At 38.8% G+C, this 22,655-nt stretch overlaps 1 long non-coding RNA gene across 1 annotated transcript in view; it reads right to left on the bottom strand.

Moving 5' to 3' along the window:
- The window catches only part of LOC135578452 (uncharacterized), a 33,909-nt gene extending 20,415 nt beyond the window's left edge, over positions 1-13,494 (bottom strand). Inside the window, exon 1 of the long non-coding RNA XR_010470064.1 lies at positions 13,291-13,494. This is a non-coding gene — a long non-coding RNA (uncharacterized LOC135578452). The remainder of the gene's footprint in view (positions 1-13,290) is intronic.
- Between the last annotated feature and the right edge of the window lie 9,161 nt (positions 13,495-22,655).

Here is a 22,655-nt window from a genome sequence, read left to right as displayed (position 1 = left end):
GCCTCATTCATGGCTGGGGTAGGTTTGAATGCTCTCAGCATGGTTATTTTAGGTAGGACAATTTTTTGATGAATAATTCTTCATTCTTTTCTCAACAAATCTTCGGGTTAGATATTTTGAAGTAGTCTGGATGACAACAGGACTCCTTTTCTGTATTCCACAGTTAGGCTGAGGCAGTCATGTGTCATTAGAGACCACAAATGATACTAAATTTTCCAAAAGGAAGAGCAACAGCTTCTGTGAAGTTATTAGAATCCTTTCCAGGCACCGTTCTCCATTTGTGCTGCAGGTAGATCCTCTTTTTTTTAGGTGGAATACAGCTTTTCTAACTGTAGATGAGACTAGTGTCTCTTATAGGTCTTGACATAAGCATAAATAAATTAAGGTTGTTTTACACAAAACTATAATTACAGGTATAGAGGAACACAATGAAAATGGCCTCCCTCTAAGTTTGCTTTCAATGAACAAGCTAACATATAAGCAACAGCCAAATCAGAACAAAAGGTTTGTTCCACACTGCGCTACAGGTACTGCCTCTTAAATTGTTCCCTCGGCTTTGCTGGCTCAGATGTCCCACGCAGCAGTTCTCCATAGCAGCACACTGACAGCGTGAATTTGGCTTCAGCCTGAGACAGAGAGGTACACCCTGGGAAAAGATCAGTGTGAGCAGCTAGTAATAAAATGAAAATTTCAGACAGAGTTTGATGTTGCATTTATTTTTGTTCCTAGAATTGTGATAAATTACTTTTGACTTGATGACAATGTCTGTGAAGTTTGTAGGCTGGTTTTAAGGTGTTTTTCTGGATTATGGATAGGCTGTTCCCTTAGCCAGAAAGATGCTACACATAGGCATAGACCGGCATTCCTCAGAGATGCCATTGTCCAGGACCTATGTTGGAGTTTGGCTGGGTAACTCAAGTTAATGGCCTGATAAAACTACATGTTATACAAGGAAGAGACTTTTCCTTTATTTGGTGAACTCTGCCATGTTTGAAAATATACCTTTTTTATTTTTTCCTTTAAAGATGCAAATGGACGTTGACCACCCAGATTGAGTCATGCAGTACATGATGCCAATAAATCCTACTTATGTTATGATCTGAGTCTATGTGTGATGTATGTGTGAGGGCAGTGAGGTTTGTGAGGAGGAGATGCCAAATTTGCTTTGCTGTTGCACTCAGGAGGATTGGAAACGTGATGGGAAACCATTTGCTGAGATCCTGGATCGCTAAGTGCAGTGAGGGTGGGCTGGAGGTGCACCAGGACTCTCCCTAAGTAGAGTGGAGAGGAGGGAGAACCTGTCCACTCCAGAAACACACCACTTTGTGCGTCCTCAGGGTGAAAAGGACCCCAAGGGCTGCCAAGATCTCTGTCCAAGTGGCAGAAGGTTTGTGCCATCATTACTCAGCTCTCTTCTGCTTCCTTTGGGCTGTGAAGTCCCTGCCTGTGGATTTGCCAAGAATATAGTACAGCCAGTGCGGTCTCCAGAAAGCTCTGAAACAAACCTGAGCAGGATGATCAACAACAGCACAGCTCAGAAAAACAATAAATCAGCATTTATGTACTGCTTTACATTTGTAAAGTGCTCCTCAAGCATGAATTAATGAATACACAAAAACACTCCTATCAGAGTACATGTTTCACAGGCTGTAATGATGATGAACAGGAACCTTTAATCCAAACCACGTTGTTCAAAATCAGCACTCAGTGCATGATTACTTATAAAACTCAGGGGTAAAACAGTGATCAGCCAAAAATAGATAGATAATGCTAAATGGTGAGTTAACAGGAATTTCCCAGACTTCGTCTGGGTGGCAAACAGAAGGCTGCCATTATTACAGAATGTATGGGCAAAGTCTGGCTCCCCAGTCACTTACAGAATTCACCTTTATCCAGGCATCTTCCTTAAAGTAGTATCACTGACACAGCAAGGTGTTACTCAGTAAATGTAGCTCAGTTTCCTCCCTTTACTCTTGTTACGTGGTATACAAGATCTCATATATATATATATATATATATATGTATATATGTGATATCAAGGGCCAAAATTTCATTATAGAAAGTGAGATGGAGTAAAACTCTTAGAAAATGGAGAGAATTTGAACATGTGGGACTAAAAAGGAAAAGGATCACTGCAGGCAATTGCCTAGCATGAGAGATGAGAAGAGGAAAAGATGAAACTGTAAGTGAAGCTCTGCCAGAACCACAGAGCAGCCAGAGCAAAAGTCATCCCTGTATCCATGGGTAGGAGAGGCTTTGGCCAATTTTGGTCCTGCCTGAGTCCAAATTCAGTAAGAGCACTTTCTGCTGGGCAAGATCGTTAAAGCTTATTCCTGAAGTTTAATGTCTAAAAGTTAAGTGGATTGTTGCACTGCAGCCATCTGAGGGAACTACAAGGAGTGCGAGTCAGGACTGCTGTGTCAAAAACCTGGCTAAAGAATAGCAGAGTTGGAGTAGGTGAAATAAAGTGCTGAAGTAGTTTAATAGACTAACCTGAACACCAGGCTGTGACAGAACAAAAACCAGATCACTTTGATATTTCTGAATTAGCAATTCTGTTTCACATAAGAAGGAATATTCAATCATCATTTTTCTTGAAAAGTATAACCAGATGGGCAGCCAACCTAACAGCCAAAAAACATGTCTTTTGAGAGTCATTCTGGGGCATTCCATAGAATAAAACACCCTTTTCTGTTTGTTTCTAGCAGCTTTAGTTTCAGGTTCTGACAAAGGCACACAGGACTAACTGTTACATGTGGAAAATGGTGCAATGGGAATACCAGCATAGAGAACCAGCTCCTGTGAGCAGCTGAGTTACCCCAATCTCAAGCACAGATCCTATTTGCAGGGTTTTGACCTGAGTCAGGATTTTAGAATCAGGATAGCAATATCATTCATAAGAACTGATATTTTCTGGACTTTTTTCTCCAGTCTTTTCCTCACAGTTTAGGGCAAGGAACAGTTCTACTTCAGATGCAAAGTGAACACAACCTGGGAAATCCAGAGGATCCAATTCTCCCTCCCTCCACTTGTCCTTCCCCTTGGGCTACCCTGCACATGTTTTTCAGGTGATACTGGTGTTTAAATTTACAAGATCTGTTTCAGGGAGGTGGAATAGGTCACTCTTCCCTCCCTGTGTTCAGTCCTTGGGTTGAGTTTAGAACATGCTACATACTTCATGAGTCTCAGACATCTTCAGCCCTGTCCTGGACAAGTTTGTATAAATTTTGCACAGAGAAGTAGGAACTGTTCCGCTTCGCCACTGCTGAATCTCTTCGATTTCAAGTTCTGCAGGATTAGGGGAACGGCATTTAAATGTGGGTTTGATAATAAGAACCAAAGTGCTCGTCTTTCATTATGCATGGTTTTGTCAGGGCAGGTCAAATCCTAAAGTTTACTATAAGTCATTATTCTGAAGAAATATACAGCTCCTAGAGAGGAAGATCAGTTCTAGAGAGACTGTTTCCAAATTGTAATAGAATATTGAAAAAAATAAGACAACAGAAATGTTTTATAAAATGAAAGGCAATTTGCACATAAAAAGCCACACAAAATGGCAGGACAGAGACAGAAGTGTCCTTGAGAAAACTAGTAGTCTCTATTTGTACAATTACAGAAACAGTAAAAATACTTCTGTCTTCTTTCCTTTCTTCCTGTAGCATAACACTGAAAAGAATCATAAGATTTATTCCCGTGACTGTAAAAAACACTATGGGGAAACCTCTGACAAAGGGAACTAATCAACAGTAGAAATATTTACTAGTAAACTGTACAGTGAATAAACTGTTCTAATCACGGTAAAACCTGGGAGATCTGCAACTGTAAATGTTGTGCTAAAACTAGCAACTGGATATTCACTGACAGATAATTTTGTCTGTGTCTCTAATATACATTTATTCACACACATTTGTAAATATATATTGAACACCAAATACTGCTTGCATGTGTGTGTATGTCCATTAATAACTTTGCTGATGCAGTGTTGAACGTCTTATTTTGGGATGGTTTAGATTGAGGAAATGAATGAAGGAACACCCAACTTTTGTGGATATCTCTTCTGGGAATTCTACTGTTGCCTGTCAAGAGGCTGGGTTTGCTTAGAACAACATTTATATAAGACACAATGACTTATGTAATTTAACTGTCACTTGGCTCATTCTGGAAAAGTGCACCTAACTTTAGAGAACAGATGCAAGTCTGTAGGTTAAAATTAGGTGTTTGCCTTTAAATAGTCCGAAATGCAAAAAGAAAAATATCTCAGGACTTTGTATGTTTGCACTCTTGTGCATGTTTGTGGAGGGATAGGTTCAGATAGCTATATATAATCAGGAACCTTCCTTTTTATACAGTACAGCTCTCTACAAGTAATTCCATGATGGATAAGCCACTGTCTATCCCTGATTTTGTGAGAATCTGGATGTCTTGGATACATTTCCTACTCTGTTGAACGATTTGTCCCTGAAGTTCTGTGTGTAGGGGACAATGCTACGTTATTTTCCTTCCACTTTCCAGGCTTAGCACATAGTAAAATCCTTGTCTGCAGATTTCAGGCTTTCTTTTGCATGGTTATCAGCTTTCTGTTGGGGTTGCATCATGTTTTTTGAAGGAGGTGGAAGAAGTGGGGGAGAAAGTTTCTTTTACAAGCTGCCAGTTAAGACGTGTCCTAATGAATTGAATCTGGCTAACTCTTCATCCTCTATTGAGCTTTCCAGACTTGCTAAGCTTTGAACCTTACACATGAAAGGGGAAGGTATTTATTGGAATCTGCTATGACTGAAACTTTGCTGCTCATCTGAAGGTATCGTTTGTATTTCACTTCATAAAATAATGAACACTGGAGCTCTCTCTTGTGAACTAGACCAGCAGTCTTGTCCAATTTTAGTGGTAAAGGTCATAAAAGTTAAGTGTTCCAGCAGTGAGACCAGCTCTATGGTAGTCTTCAAAGGACATGCTTCTGTCCTGTCCAGAAAATAGAGTATAAGTATATCAAAGACCTAATATCTAAGAAGGTCTAATTTTAACTGCATTTTCATGTTATAGATGGCAACTGAGTCTTTATTCAGTATTTAGGAGGCTTGAATGATACTATTGTGATGGGAATAAGAGCTATGAAAATAGTTTGTCAAACAAATTTAGACAACCTTTTTTTTTAAAACAATTTAACTTCCTGCATTTTCATTTCGTGTGTTTTCTTTCTTGTAATGAAATATTAATTTGATTTCATTTGCAACCTATACAATCTGTTTAAAAAATGTTTTATGAAAACATTTTAAATAAATGCCACAGAAAAGGTCTAGACTCAAATCAAGTAGCATTTGTAGGTTGGTTGCTGGTTTAAACATGCAAGCCAGGTATTTTCTCCCATTAACTACTTTCATTTAATTTTGCTGTCATTCTTTCAGCCTCTGCCCTGGTCATGCCAATTCTCACAAAATGAATGGTCTGCTATGTATTTCAAACAACGAAAGTTGTCCAAAAAGAAATCCACATCCATGGATGAAGTAGAGCTGGTCTTTCATTTAGTAGCAAGCCTATGCCAAAAGAAGATTCAGGGAATATTTAGTTTACATCTACAGAGCATTTTTTTAAAAAGACAGAGGTATTAACTCCACTGCCAGATGTGATTCGAATTTAGTAACAATCAATGATATATAAATAGTTTGCATTAAATGAATGGCTTATTTTCATTATAATTTTTTTCTTCTTCACAAGTTGCACACGTTTATCAGCTTATTTTAGTTGGAATTTAATAAATAGTATAAAATTTATCATCTGCTCATAGGCCATTTCTAGGAAATACATATTCAAGCGAAGTCAGTTACCTGTGATTGGTTATTTAGTCCTTTTTGAAGGACACACATGTATTAACATGACTGATACATGGAAATCCATTTTAAGGCAAGTTGTTTAACACTTAGTGGAAAATACTTGTTCCAGTTGAACAAATATGGTCAAAAAGCTTAAGAGTATGAAAACAGACTTATTAGGCCAGACTGAATACTGAGATAGCCCCACATGTTGAAAAAAATAAAACATGATCCTGCAGCAGGTATATCATCCTAGCATCCACCAATTATCAGTTCAGTTTTCTTCAGCAAAGATACAGATATTCTGAGCACTGAAAAAGATAATTTTATAGAGAATTCAGGCAATACTTGCTGCACTTATCACGCCTAGTCTCTTTGCCAGGCGATACAGTAATGCATAGTGGCTGTGTGGACCTGTTGTGCACTGTGAAACACCCCAAAACTGGCTGCATCTCACCAGCAAGAGAAGGGATTTCTCCCCCATTTGCCCTGAGGGACCAAGCAGTAGAACAACTGGTGGGGATGGAGTGCCACGGCTCAGCACTTTCTATGTCAATTCTCCATTTCACTAACTAAATCACTGCTAAAGAAAACCCAAACTTCTGAAAAGAAATAAGTTAATGAAAAACCATCAATTTTATATGGCCTCTGTTAGAGTCGACAGGGCCCCACAAGCTAAGTGTTGGATACTGGGGAGAGCATTGGACCCAAATAGAAGGGCTGGTAGAGAGCTTCCCTGCATGTTTGAGCATCATGGAGTTTCTAGCAGAGCTTGAAAGCTGATGTGGAACTTTTGTTATTCTTTAATGACAATATAGTTCCTATGGAAAATGAATATTAGATCAGTATGATGACAAAAACTGACTCACGTTTTCCACTGTCCTGAGAGTTAATTCTCCTTTCTCATATTCACTTATTTGGTTTAACCATATGATATAATAAAATAACAGTTAACTTTCAAAAACATCAAGCAAATATTGAAAGCAGTCTGCAACCCACAGCGCAGTATATCTTTCCATAGTTACAATAAGTTGTATTCAATCCTACAATTAATGTCAAATTTTATTTCTCTTGTGCTTTTCTGTCCTTATTACACCAATCATTTCTGTTTTTCTTCCCTATAGTCTTTTTCTCAAGATCTCACAGCAAATTTTTCATGATTGCTACTTCACTTTTGTATATTATTCTAGTTTTCACTTCACTTTGATACTATTGTTTCAATATTAAATTAAATTGATTTTTTTTCCTCTCTTCTACCTCCCACACTCCCATATTGATATCACTTATTCCATCCTCACTTCCTCAATATTCTTGGATAGTGGTTTATGGATAGAGTCTTCAGCTGAGTGGTGTTTGAACATGGTCACTGGTTTGTTTGTGAGGTGTCTACACCATGTCTGCTTATACCACTTGATAGAGATTTTTTTATAGCCATATTGGTTTGGCAGAACCCATACATATTTCAGCATCATTTTTATATGGAATGTTGACCTCCTTTTTCTAGCTTGTTCTTCACACTCAAAGTGGACTAAAGAGTGCATTGATCACTAAATAAGCCTGAGAAGGGTGATTTTAAACAAGACTTAACACCAAAAGTTAGCACCTTGGGATACATATAAAACAAATAGAAATGAAATAAAAATATTTTCAGTTCCTGAGTTTATTTGGGGAACTCAAATGAGGATTCTTTGAATTCTGTTACAAGCTAATTATTTCTTGTTCTGATCTCGGGATATTTTTTCCCAGACCTACTTGACTATATTGGCTTTTCCCCAAAAACTGGAAAGTATTTTTGAATGAGCGTTTTATCCTAAATTATTCCAAAAATTTTCAGTCTCTTATCATGGCTAATATTTTTATCTCAGGTTGACATTCTCTCTGCCCCCAGATACATTTGTTTTTCCTTCCCACTGAAAAACCAATGTAATAATTTAGAAGCTTAATAACTATTCAGTAGACTTGTCTCTGATGTTCAGATTACAGTTTTACTGCTACATAAACATAAACCCACATTTAAAAGAAAGTGCTGCATGGAGGCAGTGTAGATGCTGTTACAAAAGCTGGTGGCTAGAGGGAACTCTTTTTCCTTGTTGGAGAGAGTGGCTCTAACAAAGTGATGAATATTTTGCTGCAGCAAAGCAGTCCATTAAAAGAAAAAGAAGAGGGGAAAATCCTTGAAACAAAAATATTAGCATGAATTGAGAAGCGCTTACAGTCAAGGGTCAGAATCAGAAGATGTGTCAATGAAATTACAATTTCTACAGCAACAGAGAGAGCCTTTGGATGTCCCAGTCCAGCGACAGTGGTAGGTCATAGACAGTTAAATGTTCTCCTGGTAGCCTGCTCCTTGGAAGCTGTCAGACTAGTTATGACAACCTGGGTTACCTTGACTGCAGAGGTGGGTGTTTTGGTTTTGTGCGTGGAGGAAGAGAAGACCCAGACCACAAAAAAGAGCAGGGACTTCACAGAGCAGCAGTAGGTAAAGCATTTAGGTAACAGCTACTGTACTTTTAGGCCCCTAGCCAGCAAATTAATTAAGCACATGCTTAACTTTAAACACGTAAGTAAGTCATAGCTGGAGCTATTTGGACATTTAAAGTTAAGCAGCTTTAAGGCATACAGGCATCAGGTTGCTTAAGTGTTGGTGTTTTGGCTCCAGCTGCATCCCTGGGCACCTCCTGGAAGCGGGGCACAGGGTGGCTGGGGAACACTTATGTTTGAACTGCGCCTTGCAGTGTTGCCTGGCAAAAGCTGAGCTGTGGGGAAGTCTGACATGTGCACAGTCTCACTCTCGTATAAAAATGGGCTGTGGCCAGCTTGTGTACCTTACCTAGGAATTTAGAAATGCTCCTGGCACTGCAACCTAGTCTCAGAGGCATACTTTTCTCCTGCCTGTTATTCACAATGTGCTGAAAGTTCCTGCAGTAGAACAAATCATGTGAGTGGGAACAAAGGAAGGATGGAAGATTTGGAGAGGAGATTACATTCATTAATGCTGACAATTAGCATAACCTTAATGTCTGGCTTAACGCTACCTTACTCGAGTTCTGTTTAACTCCACTAAGATCCATGACGAGATAAGAAAGCAGTATAAATCTTAACATGCTCCTCTCTGTTAATTGAGTAAATCTGAAGTAGTGGATATCTCAAAATCCTCAATTGTGCTTATATGGACTAGCTACTAGAAGCCAAAGCCAACAGCCTTTTTATGGGGTCACCATTACAAACACAGTAGGACCCAGGTGTAAGTGTTTCAGCAAATGTTCTTGCAGATGCACTCCAAATGTTCTCAGCTGTGCTCCAACAGCACAATTTGCCAAGAGCTGTTGAATGTATCTTGCATTCGGCAGCTGTGGCTATATTGCTCAAAAAACACCATATCTGACAGCTCCTGCCTGCCCTCTTACTACACAGCCAGTTGGTCTGGGCATGCTTGGCTCTAAGATAGTGTACAAGGTATATTGAGGCAGATGTGGCCCAAGATCTCCATCCTGTGTAATTGTGCCAGGACTGTGCTTGCCAACTGCACAGCACGCAGGGTTGATCCTGACCATTATCTCTGTTTTGTCCATGGCATGGCATGCTTTGTAAGTACTGAATGGTCCAGAACTGTTCAGGTGTGTCAAATCAGACCAAAAGTCCATCTAACCCTAGCTTCTTGCCTCTAGGAGAGGCAAGAAGAAGTTGGTAGTGGAGAGCGTAATACTAATTTCCAGAAATACTTTCACATCCTGCAGCAAATCATGCTTCAGCAACTTAGCAAGATGTGATACCTTCCCAGTTAAAAGTTTTTTTCCTGTCTTATCCGGGTCACCCTGCAGCAGGGAGCTTCAAAACACCCATGTTGTACTTTTCAAAACTTCTGCTGGATCGTTCCTTTTGACATCCTCTGGTTCCACTCAGGGAGACCACAAACAGACATTCCCTGTGCAGTCACTCTGCTTTGTGCCTGATTTTGTAGACCTCTGTAATGTATCCATCCTCAGGTATCTCTCTAGACGCTAGAGAGTCCTAGTGCATTTAAATTGTTCTTCACCTGGAAGTTGTTCCATACCTTTGATCAGCGCTGTCACTCCCCTCCCTACTTTTTTTCAGTTCTGCAATGTATTTTTTAAGATGTGTGTGCCGGGGGAGGGAACCATAACTGCTGAACTAGGTCACATAAAACCTTGGATGAATTCCTAGGTTTCTATTTTAATGTCTCTGAAGCCTTGGAAAAGGTTCAGAACTGTTCCATTTTCTTCCCCTCTCTCCCTTCAGTAGAACTACTCCTATGATTAAAGGAAACCTCCCAACCTCCCAGCTTGCCAGTGTAAAGCTGGAAGAGAGAGTGCAGCTAGAAACACACTGGTGGAAGGGTCACTACATTTGGTCCTCTTCAGTCTCAGGCATCCTTATCATATAATTCACTCACAAACTGATCATGTCCTGTTTGAAAATAAACTAGTGGTTGATTTTGCCCCCACTACTCTTACCAGAAGGCCGCTTCAGAATCTCACACATTTGATCATAGGCTATCTTCTTTCCATTCTACTTTTCTCTGTAGTCACTTTAAACACATTTATTTTTCTTCCTCCTATCTCTTTCATTAATGCTTATTTCCATGATACATTTATGGACTACAAACATGCTCAGGATCTTAATGGTTGACATGACATTTGCATTTTTCATATTGGTAATTGCCTTGGTCCTGATGCGATCAGTTAATGAAGCAAAAAACATATCCTCGTCCATAGGTATACTTCAGTTTATGCAGAAATTTCTGCCGACAATTCCCGTGTATATAGGCTTTCATTTACACTGTTGAAACTGATCCCAAGTCTATTGCTCCAGCTCTCTGTTTTGCCACTATGACGCTCTGAACTTCCTCTGTGCTGATGGAAATATTGACGAACGGTGCCGAGGCAAGTCCTTCAGGACTTCAACTAGCAGTCTCTCGCCAGCGCAACACCTCCTCTTCGAGAGCAATCTGACCTCATTTCTCTTTCTCCCAGTCCTTTATACATACCATACTTCTTCAGTATTAAACATCCCGTCTCCAGATGAATTAATAACTACAGTGGAATAGTAGAAAGTACTTGACTGAGGTTGAATTCTTCCTGTTTGCAAAATGTGGTAATTTTACCAAATAAAGTTATCAGATTAGACTGATATGATCACCCTAGCTAAAACCATATTGCATTTTATACCACTTTTGGGGTGTCTCCATGAATTTAATTATTTTGTCCTTTATACTTTGTTCTACAGTTCTCTGTCCCCATGGAACTCCATCTGACAGGTTTAGCCAGGTATTCATCTTTCTTCAATCCTGGTCAAAGAGGAGAATTCAAGCAGCCAATTGCCACTGCTAAATGGCATATATTGTTAAAAATTCTTGCCACATGATTTTTAGTTTCATGTATGAGTTCTTCCACTATTCTGAGACAGATGTTAGTGTTGATTCATGCTCACTACATTTTAACTTTGCTTGAATGTGATTATTTCTATTTATATCCCCTCAATTTTCTTCAACTCCTTTACCTTACATTCTGAGTCCCACAAAGTTAATTTAACTTGATAGCACCTAGAGTATTTTTAATATTGCCCTCTTTTCACTGCAGCCCTGCTTCTTCCTTTGTTCTTTGTTTGCATGGCCAAAATAATGTTTACTAATTAAAGTTATCTTTCACCAAAATGTGAGCTAAGTATGTTAAACTTCACTGTTTTGTGGGACTTCTTGCCATAATGGCCACATTATTTAGACTTTTTGATTACAAAATGTATTTTGAGGATATGTTATCACTCAGCTAAGCAGGCTAACTTTTTGCTTTGTTTTTGTTTTCTGTCATGATTTGAACTTGGTCTCTGCTGATTCCCAGTGCTGAGTGAAAAGAAAACCTAATGCTTCCTGCAGTGTTTTATAGTGCCATAGCTGCAAGATGTAAAAAAGTGACACATGCATTTCTGCTTATATCTTAGATACATCTCACAGAAGGAAAATCCTGGGAGGTGGCAATAATTTTGCCCTCTGCACACTGGAGAGAAGGGTAAATTAACGTTGGAGTAGCCCTTGTGGCTAAGGTAGGATTTGTGCCAAATATTCGCACAAATATTTTGAAGAGCGAGGCAGCCCAGTTAAGGCATCTTACCTTCATCGCTGAGGTTGCAGAACCCCTTTGTTAAGAGATTTTTAAAATGTGGGGATGGCAGAAGTGCCTCTTGCCTTCAGCAAAGAGTAGATTTAAAAAGAGCAGAGCTGAAGACAGATTTAATAATAACATGAATCCTAGAGCACACAGTCAGGACTCTCTGTTTCATTCATAAGTAGAGCAATCATTAATTTGGAGCATTCAATGGAACAGAACTGGTCATCGTGAAGCGGAGGCAGAGGCTGTAAAATCTGGCACACTTGAGACCTCTGGCTTACAAAGCTTTAGGTTAAAGCACATGTCAGTATTTGCATACTCTGCCCCTAAGTCCCGTAGCTGTTATTAAAGCTCATGGATTACAAAAGCTGATTTATTGAAGTGCAGAGCTGCTGGGACAAGTTCTACCATCAGCTTGCTTTTTTTTTTTTTTTCCCAGCATTTAGCTCCATCACCTTAGGTTGTTCCTCAGTTGGCTGGTACAACACAACCCTGCTTGAGAAACAGATAAATGACAAAATCTATCTTCCTTTGTTAACATTAAATATGCCATTTTCATTCACTGTGCATCATTCTCTTTTATTCTCCACTCTGGCTACCTTAAAAATGCCTAGATATTTGCTCAGAATACATTTTCAGACAATAAGAAAGAAATCAAATGTAGCTGTGTGCATGGAGCAGTCTCTATCCCCAGGAATCAAGTGACATTTACAAATTCTTGCCTTTTGAGGAGGGATCTTTGGGTATTTTCATACTCTAGGAAGTTCTTTTAAATATTTTGAGTCTCAGAATTGTGGGAGGGGATTGAAATATTTCATGCCAAGTTTTTCAGAAGGTGTATTGCCAAAAACATCTGTGTAGGAAATGGAGAAAGTACTTTAAAAATAAAGATATTCAGTTCTTTTAACCTAAATTTTAACTGTTACATGCATACTCTCCTTCATTCACAGAACAAAATGCCATGCACCAACACACACACACTTTGTAATTTTCCTGATCCAGATGCTTTTCCAAACATACGGCTCTTGACAGTAAAAATTTAGAGAGGACTCTTACAGAATCTGCTTTTTCTCTACTTACTTTTCCTTTATAATCACTTTCTTCTTGTTCCAAACTATGACAAGCATTTATAGAAGTGTATCTCAGAAAACAAGAATTTTCCAATCTCTCTCACCTCTTACCCATCTTATCACCTGCAATTATTCAAAACAATAAAAGACTGAATTCTTTTTCTCAGGGAAAAAAAAAAAAAGCTACATTAAGTAAAAGATTGGTGACTGTGATTGATTACAGACTACAGAAGAACAAGATTATTCTGAAGGAAAAGTCTTACAGACAAATGGATTATAGTTACTTACACTTGCTGACATGAGATTGAAATATTCCATTTCTGCTTCTCTGACCACTGGATTCGCTCATGAGAGCTGGGTGAAACTGGGTAGAAACAGATTAGTAACACAAAGTAAGCCCATTTTCCACTGTTGTGCATGCACAACACAGAAGGAAATATTAAAAGAGATATTAAAATGTCTTTCTGTTCTTGAGCTTGACCCTACATTCCCTTATTCCATTACGCTGGAGTTAATGGGACTGCTCCACTCCCACAAGGACAATTTAAGCTATTATTAGCAAGCAGCAGTTCTCTTCCTTACATGCTGTTCATCTGAAGAGTGCCGAGGAAGGCACGCAGAGGAAAACTCCCAAGGACCGTGCAGCAGAGCTGATGTGGGGCTGAAGCCCCAGGCCGTGTCCTGGACAGGGCGCAGGGCATCACCACCACCCCACACGCCTCGATCCCAGGCAGCGCCAGAGTGGGCAGCCACAGCCATACACTGGCAGCTTTGTGGGATGGAAGGTACAAGTTCGCTACTCCCAGCAGAATCCTGCCTCCCATTCATGTGCTTGGAGGCACCCAGTGAAGGAGTGACAGTTGACCCCTTGAAGTCTCTTGCCTCAAGGATGGACGGTCTTCACTTTCCCAGGCAGGAGTGATATGACTTCACTAGAAATTGGCAGCTCTAACATTTCTTTTCTTCAGTTCCAGACATTTTCTAAGCCTTTCACCTTTCCCTCTTCAATAAACTGGCCATTTTATTTACTCATGCTGTGCTGGAATGTTTTTTTATTTACAATGAAATGTAAATGATGCTAAGCTTTTCAAGTTAATTTATTACCTTAATTTTCCACGACTTTTTGTTTGTTTGCTTTTGTGCATGTAATTTTGTTTTCATTCTGTTCTACTTTGTTTGCAGTCATTTGCAAACATCTGATGTAGCATGGACTACAAGTGGCTCACAGATCACAGTCTGAGTAACAAACATTTATTGATGTTCATACTCTTTTGGTAGATTTTTACTTTCTCTGTATTTTGCTTAAGAGTTTCACTGCACATCTGCACATCCTGAAGGAAAATCAAAGATAAAAGAGCCATAATTTTGATTTATATTAACCTTTTTTTTATTCACACAGGAAAAAAAGAAAAACAGAAAAAGAAAAGAACCCTACTTCATTGAAATAGGATTTCTAAAATTACATCACTTAATTCAGGTCCCGCTTCAATTGAAGACGTGAAAACTTACATCTTGGTGAGCCTCTTTTATTCAGGCAGGTGGGTATTCTATGTGGTGTTAACATGATGTGTGTCCAAGATAATATATATATATGAACTGTTCTTATATGTAGCTGGACAGCTAAAAAACACATATTCTAATAGCTAAAGAGATTAAGACTCAATCAGTAAACAGACATTCTCTATTCCTAAAGACCAGGAGTGAAAAAAAAAATATTAAAATATATATATATATATATATTTAGAAAATATACCTAATTGGAGAAAGAAATTTATATTGCATGAGTGATTTCTTTTTAAATTAAATGCCAGGCATCCTTAAACTCTAATTTACTGGCACAGCTGAATTCCCCAAGGTAACAAGACAAACTCTTGGGCTGCATCGAGGAATGCTCAGCAACCCGCCGCCACCAGACAGCAACAAGCCCGCAGTGTCTGTGACCTGGGCAGGCGCTGGAGCTGAGACCTGCAGCAAACCACTCTCTGGAGAGATAATACAACTCCCTCTTCTCCTCAGCTTACTGATACTTGAGGAAGGTCACTCCTGACAGACACTGGATTTACATGACATGATGCTACTTTTGTCTTCGTGATGCTGATAGAGCAAAAAAAAATTACACTGTAATTTGAAGCCTTGGAAGAACTGAGCAAGGGAGAGCATTAAATCCTCAGCCTTTGTTTGGCCTCTGCAATAAATTTGGTTGCACTGAAGGCAGGTGCTTCCATGTTTTTTCCATTTCTGATGTTGCTGAGCTATTTGAAGAAACTTGTACCTTTCTGCAGAAGTGTTTGCTTTTATTAAGGCCCCGGTTTTGCAAGATACTTGTGAACATTTTTCATTTCAAATCATCAGTAATCTCGTTGACCAGAAGTTTGGTATCTTCTCTGCTGAGCCAAAGCTGCAGCTATTAATTTCACTTAAGCACTGTGAGGAAAATAATGCAGCATTTCCCCCTCCATTTTTAAATGTATGGACCTCTTATATTTCCCACATGCTATAAACGTCCCTTTCAATAGACCTGAAATAATCCTACCATATTAATTAAAACTTATGTTTTTGTATAATCCCGTTTTCTCTAGAAGTCTCATTAACTGGTTCCTCCTCATCCCTACCTCAAGTCAAAGCTTTTCTTGGCTTCAAGACTTCCTGCTGCTCCCGACAGAACCTTTCTCTCAGTTCTTCATCATTACTGCGGATGATCTGTGGGCAAAACCACCAATTTTTTGCAGCAGATTTACATACTGTGGTATAGGTATCGAATTGGGCAGCTTTTAGACATATGAGATTTGGTGAGGTGAATCCGCTCCCTTCTTGTCCTTCCATCCTTGATTGCTGTTATTATTTCTCTAGGAATAACAGAAAAATAATGATCCTTCCACCCTCCATTACTGTCATTACTTCTATAGGAATTTCATTAATCAAATTTGATGAGACTTCCTCCTAAGCCATGTACTGTTGTTGCTTCTCCTTTGGCTGTCCTAAGATTCTTGTGCTCTATGAAGTAGCTCATATAATTATAAACTGTATTTCTTTCAGCGTTTAAATGGCTCTCCACTGTAAGATCCAGAGTTTGCTGTTGCATGTACATATGAGAAAACTGGATGAAAGAGGAGCATATGCACATAGTATGTTTAGTAGTAAAAAAAAAAAATATTTTTCCTCACTATTCATTCTGTCCTAAAAAATGTTAAGATGGCTCCAGGTCAGTGAGAAAGTCTGAGGGACAAATTCAACACTTGCTTAAGAGGCTACTGCATTTATATATGAAGGATGGTAAAAAATACAGGAGGGATATTTATCACATGGGCAAGATATGATTCTCATTTCATGCTTAGAAAGCTCATTATACCCACTCAAAGTCTGTTTGCATTCCCAAAGGATTATTAAGACATTGAAGTGCTGATGAGAAGTAGTCCCAAATTAAGGCAAGAGAGATCAGGAAGAAGCTCTACAGCTTTGTGCTGTACTTTGTCTCAAGCATCTCCAGGTAAAATGTTTAGGGACAGGAGGCCAGCCACAAATGATGGACAAAAATATTCACAATGCAAACCTCAGAACCACAACTAACTTATTATTTCGTTATTTGATTTCTTCAAGTGCTGCTAGCCCCAAAAGGCCAGCTCTTAGCTGCTCGATTTTCTCCATTGACTCTAATTAAGGTTTTCCTTGGCTCATGATCCTGGTGAACTTGGAGAACATTTTTTTTTTTTCCTTAAATCTGCTTTTCTCACCAGGTGGAGTGTTCCCTGCAAACTCTGAAACTTATGAACTTTCCAGTACATTTTACAAGATACTTTCTTCTACATGTTTGACTGAAGATGGAGGCATTCCACAAATCCCCAAGCAGAAATCATTTTATTAGCCAGTTTGTGCGCTATATACAGGAGAATATGGGATTATTTGTTAAGAAATTTACTGCCAAAAAATTTATGGCAGTAATATAAACTCACAAGTGTCCCTTTCTGCAGAGGGGGAGTTGACTTCAGTAGCTGTATGACTGATGATGTGACAAAGTGTGATAGGCAATGCAGCTGCTGGACCAGAAAAAAATAGTTCCTGAAAAACAGAGATAGAACAGAGAAATGCCTTTAAAAGGAAAACATTTATTATTATTATTATTATTATTATTGCGCTAATTAAGATGAACTACTTGTTTTTCATGTCTGTATTAGTTTACAACAGGTAAGAACATGAAAGTGTTTATTACTATTATATTAATTATCTCTACCTCTTTGCAAATTATTTTTCCAAAATAGTTATTACACTGTAGCTATATTTAATTAGTTTAATTTGTATTTATTTAAAAATCATTCCCTTATGTTCAATTTTCTAGGCACCGCATGTTGGTTTTGTGTTTGAAATTCCGTGTTTGACAACGTAAGTTTTATCAGTGATTTCTACTCTCCACATAAGGTAACGTTAAGGAAATTCTGTGCTGATACAATTCTCCTTTAAATCAGACTGGTTATTTTTGGCTTTTACTATTTGTCATTTTTAGCTTTTTCCAGCACCTTCTCTCCCCCTTGCTTCCTCCTGTCTTCTCTCCTCCTACTCCCCAAAGCATGGAGAATTTCCAGTTTGGATTTAAGTTCTGCAGCTGGCTACTCTGTCAGAAACCAGCTGAACCAAAACTCCAGATTAAGGCTGAGTGAATAGTTAATGGATGTTTCTTCTTTTTTGATCTGAAAAACCAACTACCCCCGCACAGAATTTTATCTGAAGTCAAATGAACCTTTCCATTCAGTCTCAAAAAATGCTTTAGTTTAGAGTCTGTAAATTTTGTTTTGTTTTTATTGTATTTTTGTATTCAATTTAGGCATCTTTGATCTCAAATCACTGTTTTGAAACAAAACATTCTGTTTTGAAATAAACTGAAATGAAGCATTGTAACATAAAAAGAAAAACCTCCACCTTTTTTGGCCAAAACTATTCACTGCACTCAACAAAAATTTGTGATAGTTTTGATCAACATAGAACCAATTTCCTTTGTCAAATAAACAATTTGCTTGGGAAAAAACCTGTATTTATACTTATAATATAATATAATATAATATAATATAATATAATATAATATAATATAATATAATATAATATAAACATATACAATATAATATACTTTATCTATAATATGCAAATATGGAATATTTGCATATGGATAATGTTTATCTATAGGTGTGAGCCTACTGCAATATAATTCCATTTCAATTCAATTATCCCAGTCCAGCTGCCATATGTAAGGTACAAATGCTCTTATTTCCCTGCTTAATGAAGACAAAACTCGAGGAGCACTGTGGGCTAAGTGGGACTGATCATGTGTGCGTGTCTGCTCGATCCTCCCTGTCCCCATAGGAAGCAAGACACAGGGTGTCTGGCAATGGTGGGGCAATTTTCCCCTTCTCCAGTACTTCTCCTGACAGCAAAAGCCAGCCTTTCTTTTGACAGCCTAAGCAAAGTAGGCAGCCAGGGCATTTTTGCTGTCTCCAGCATTTTCTGGGCCTGAGCAGCTGCCTGCACTTGCCGTGACGAGAATGGGGGACATGACTGTGTGAGGGGGACATGGCTGTGCAAGGGGATACAGCTTGCCCGGCTGTGGCAGCCAGGCCTCAGCATCCAGCCTTGGCCTCGGTGTCCAGCCTTGCCAGTTGAGGCTCTCCACAATGTCACTGAAGAGAAACAGGCTCTGTTACCAAGTCAGTGGTGGGACCAATTTCAAAAGGGTTTTAGATGAGGTGGCCACCATCCTCCACTGACTATAAAGGGGCAAACTAGGCTTTGAATGGTATAAAATGACCTACTTCTTTTCTGTGAAAAAGGGAGCCAAGGAACCACCATTCACCTTTCCTCTTTTCATAGCAGTACTAAAATAAACTCTCCCTAGTTGTGGCTGATAGCACCGAAATGCTTCAGTTTGAACTGGGCAATGCTCTAAGGAGCCAGGCGATGGCTGGATTTGTGATACAGCAACAGCCCGTTCATCACCCGGTACACTCCAAGGCAGCTCTCCTAACATCTGTAGAAAGAGAAATGACACTTATCATATCTTTCAGCATTTATATTTCTTCTCAAAAGTAAATTAAGATGTTGCTTTTAAAGTTAGTTCTGTTTAATGTTGTTCAGATTTCGGTTTCGGCTATTTCACACCTTCCAAATTCATAAACAGATGTACTTTTTGAAGGATGTTGTTTGGATTCTTTTTGGCTTTGTGGTATCTGGCTCCGTTTTTGTTTATGGCTTGATTTCTATGTTTTTGAATTTGACTCCTGATTTCTTTTATAATATTTGCCTTGTTTTTTACTTTCTGTATTCTCTAGCTGAAAACCTGGTGCATTATAGAAACTCTTTGTAAAGTATATGTACCATTCTGTAGCTGTGGTTAGGAGTTATGCGAGCCAGAGCTTAAGAAAAAAAAAAAAAAAAAGAAAAGAAAACATAGAGGATTTGATAAAGGCATGCATATAAAATAGCTGAAAATAATTGGACTTGATTCTATATTGCAGAGAAAAAAAATGTTGTTGTTTTTTTGATGACTCCTGTGGAGAAAATGGTTTGAGATACCAGTCAATGAAGTTTGAATCAAATAAAGCGGGCACCTGAGCTCTGTGTTTCCTCATCCAGATGCTCTTTTCAACAGGGCACTGGAAGAGAAGAGCCACATTATTATATGTGAGAAATTTCATCTTTGACTTCAAATCTTTTTTGGGATGTGAACATCTCATCCAAGCTGCTGCTGCTACTGTCCTTGCTGCTGCAGCTCTGCTCTAACTAGTTTAAATAACAAGTCTTTTTTTGACACGAAGAAGTTTAGTCCGCAATCTTCTGTCCAGTTTTGTTTGTGACTTACCAAGTAAATACCTTACACAGTTATTATTTGGAGTTCAGAAATGAAGAAGATGAAAGCAAAGAAAATTTAAATGGCTTGACAAAGAATGAGCCAATGGCAGAGCCAAGAAAGGCAACTTAGACTCTCATTTTGGTGTATAACTCTGGCCAAGTCAATTCAGCCTTCAAAAAAGAAAACTGTGTTTTGTAAAACTGATTATTGTTTTGAAGATTGTGGCTAAAGTATGATGCTCTTTCTGTCAATTACTGGAATAACCTGTAGTTCCTTACCAAGGCAGCCCTGTTTTGAATCACCTCTGGGGACTGATATATTTCAAGCCTAGGGATAAAAATGTTACAGTCTTTGGAAGTATGTGCCAGACATAGGATCACAAAAATGTGAAAGCTGGGTCCTGTTTCCAGTCAGAAAGGCTAGATATGGGAAGCCTTTGCTTGTCTACTCTTGAAAAAGAGAACTATGTTTTTATTGGAATCCAGTGGCCCCTTTACATTTGGTTTAAACTCTTTCCACTATCTGCATGTCAACTGTAAAATACAGTACTTAGATTTCAGGGATTCAATGTGGTAAATACTTACAAAAGTAGAAAGACAGAGGGCTGTGGCTCCAAAACTTTCTTAATACATGTCTCCACTCAACAGTATTCCAGTAAATTTGCAGATACCAGTATAGGAACTTTTAGCTTACTGACAAAAGTCTTTATTTTCCCAGTTACTTCCCTTCACATCCTCAAACACAGCTCTGTGATCACTGGCTGTCAACATACCAAAGGCTAAAGGCACAGAGCTAAGGTAGGTAATGTTTACACCTTGGCATCCGTGTTATTTCCAGGACAGGAATTTTTTCCTTATCATAGAGAAATGGGTTCTAAAGGAAGGTGGACTCAGATGCAGGTTTTTCAGTGAGACTATAGTGAGACTATAAACCATTGTCTAAGTTAATCCATTACTATTTGGCACCTTTAAATCATATGGAGTACTCTCTTCCTAAAACAACTTATAGAAAATTGCTAATTAAAACACCGCAGACATTTAGGTGACTCAAAAGCTGTTAAACTACATAGCCTTCACTGAAATAAAAGAGAAAAATCATCCTTTCAGGAGGGGGAACAGCAAATGAAGCCAGGCCAGAGGCCAGAGAACTTCCTCCTGGTTTGAGGGACATGATCTATGTCTGTCTGAGTTGGGCTTTTGCAGCACTTCTGACCTGCTGCAGCATGTTTCCATGGCCTAAGCTGAGATGTCATCTCCCAGTTTCCATTTCAGTCTCCATAGATACTCCTGAGAGAATTCATCCAGGTTTGTCAGCCTCCCAAGTAACAAGAGAAATAATTGTCCATGGCTTTTTTTTAAGTGGAGTGCTTTATCAGCACCCCGAGACTGTCTACTGATATGAAACTGCAGGTGTCCTGCAAACAGTGCAGTCTCAGGGGTGCTGTGCAGCTCAGTGCCAGCACAAATGGACACTCACAGCAACCTCAACGTGTCACAGGAGCAACCCTATACCAGGATGGCTGCCAAAGAAGAAGGGAACAAAGGTGTAAAGAGAAATTTAAGGAAAAGCAACGGCAGAAACAGGTACAAGACTCAGAAAATAGAACAGAAACCAAAAGATAGCTGATGAGCTGACTTCTTTTAAAATAAAATATTTCTACTTTGAAATGCTTAAGCATTTTTTTAATGTTATTTCTCCAAATGAGTGTAGTTTCTTCATCTTTGTATAGAAAAATAAATAAAATAGTCCAAGCACCATAGGGGTTCCTAGCTATGCTTCACAGGGCTTGGTAGTCCTTAAGAAAATCATGGTAGTCTGTGAAGAAAAAGGGATCTTTCAGAAAGAGACAAAGGTTACCTAGATTCATCTCTCTGGGACACTTGGCCTCTGTAAGAACACCTCTTTCTCATCAGAAGCAGAGACAGGCCTTCGAAGTAGGCAACCACGTTCCTGAAATTAAGCAGTGTGAATATCCCCCTGACTGAACGCAAACATGATATGTCTACTTCCACTCAGAAGCTGCTTTGACTGGTTTCTTGTGGCTTTATAGCACTGTAGAACAGTGAAATCTGGTAGAGGAACCACATTAACCTTGCCCTAAATCCTATAAGACACTGTTGCTGCAGGTGTCAGAGAGGCACTGTTTGGTTAGAAATGAACACAAATATAGTTCAGGTTTTAATTATTTATTAAACCCCCCATCCTCCCCCAAAAAAAACAAAACAAAAAGCAAACAAAACAAAAAACCCAAACCAAAACAAACAAAACCCAACTAAAAAAAAAAAAAACCACCACCACCAAACAAAGAAATCCCAACCAAACTAACAAAAAAAGAAAAACAAACAAACAAAAACATACCCAAACAAACAACCAAAACAACCACCACAAACTACGAAATTTTTACCTCTTGTGTGTGTGTGTGTGTGTGTTTAATGCTTAATTCAGTACAATACTGATAGTTCCTTTTTCTCTGTGTTGCACTTTTTTCCTGTGGCAGTCCTATTCACTCTTGCATGGATAATTATGGTCAGACACATCAACACACATTTGATCTTTGCTCTTGGCATTAACGTATTGCCTTTTTTTTTTAGAAACTCTCCTTCCTAAGCCACCAGTAACATGGCAGTCTGTACTGTTTATTCTGTTGTTGCACTGAAGACCTGAGATAAATCATTTGCTTTTGGCCTGAGCAGGACCACCTTGTTTGTGTGCATCACCTGATTTTGGCACAAAAAGACTTTCCTGTTGTTTTTTAATGCACTGCAGCCACCTGCTCCTCACATCTGAATCTCTGAAAGTGTCATTGGAGCACCCATGCCAC

This window comes from Columba livia, chromosome 2, assembly GCF_036013475.1.
Source record: "Columba livia isolate bColLiv1 breed racing homer chromosome 2, bColLiv1.pat.W.v2, whole genome shotgun sequence".
Lineage (NCBI taxonomy): Eukaryota > Metazoa > Chordata > Aves > Columbiformes > Columbidae > Columba > Columba livia.
Note: the sequence above shows the minus strand (reverse complement) of the source record. Positions and strands in the feature narration are given on the sequence as shown.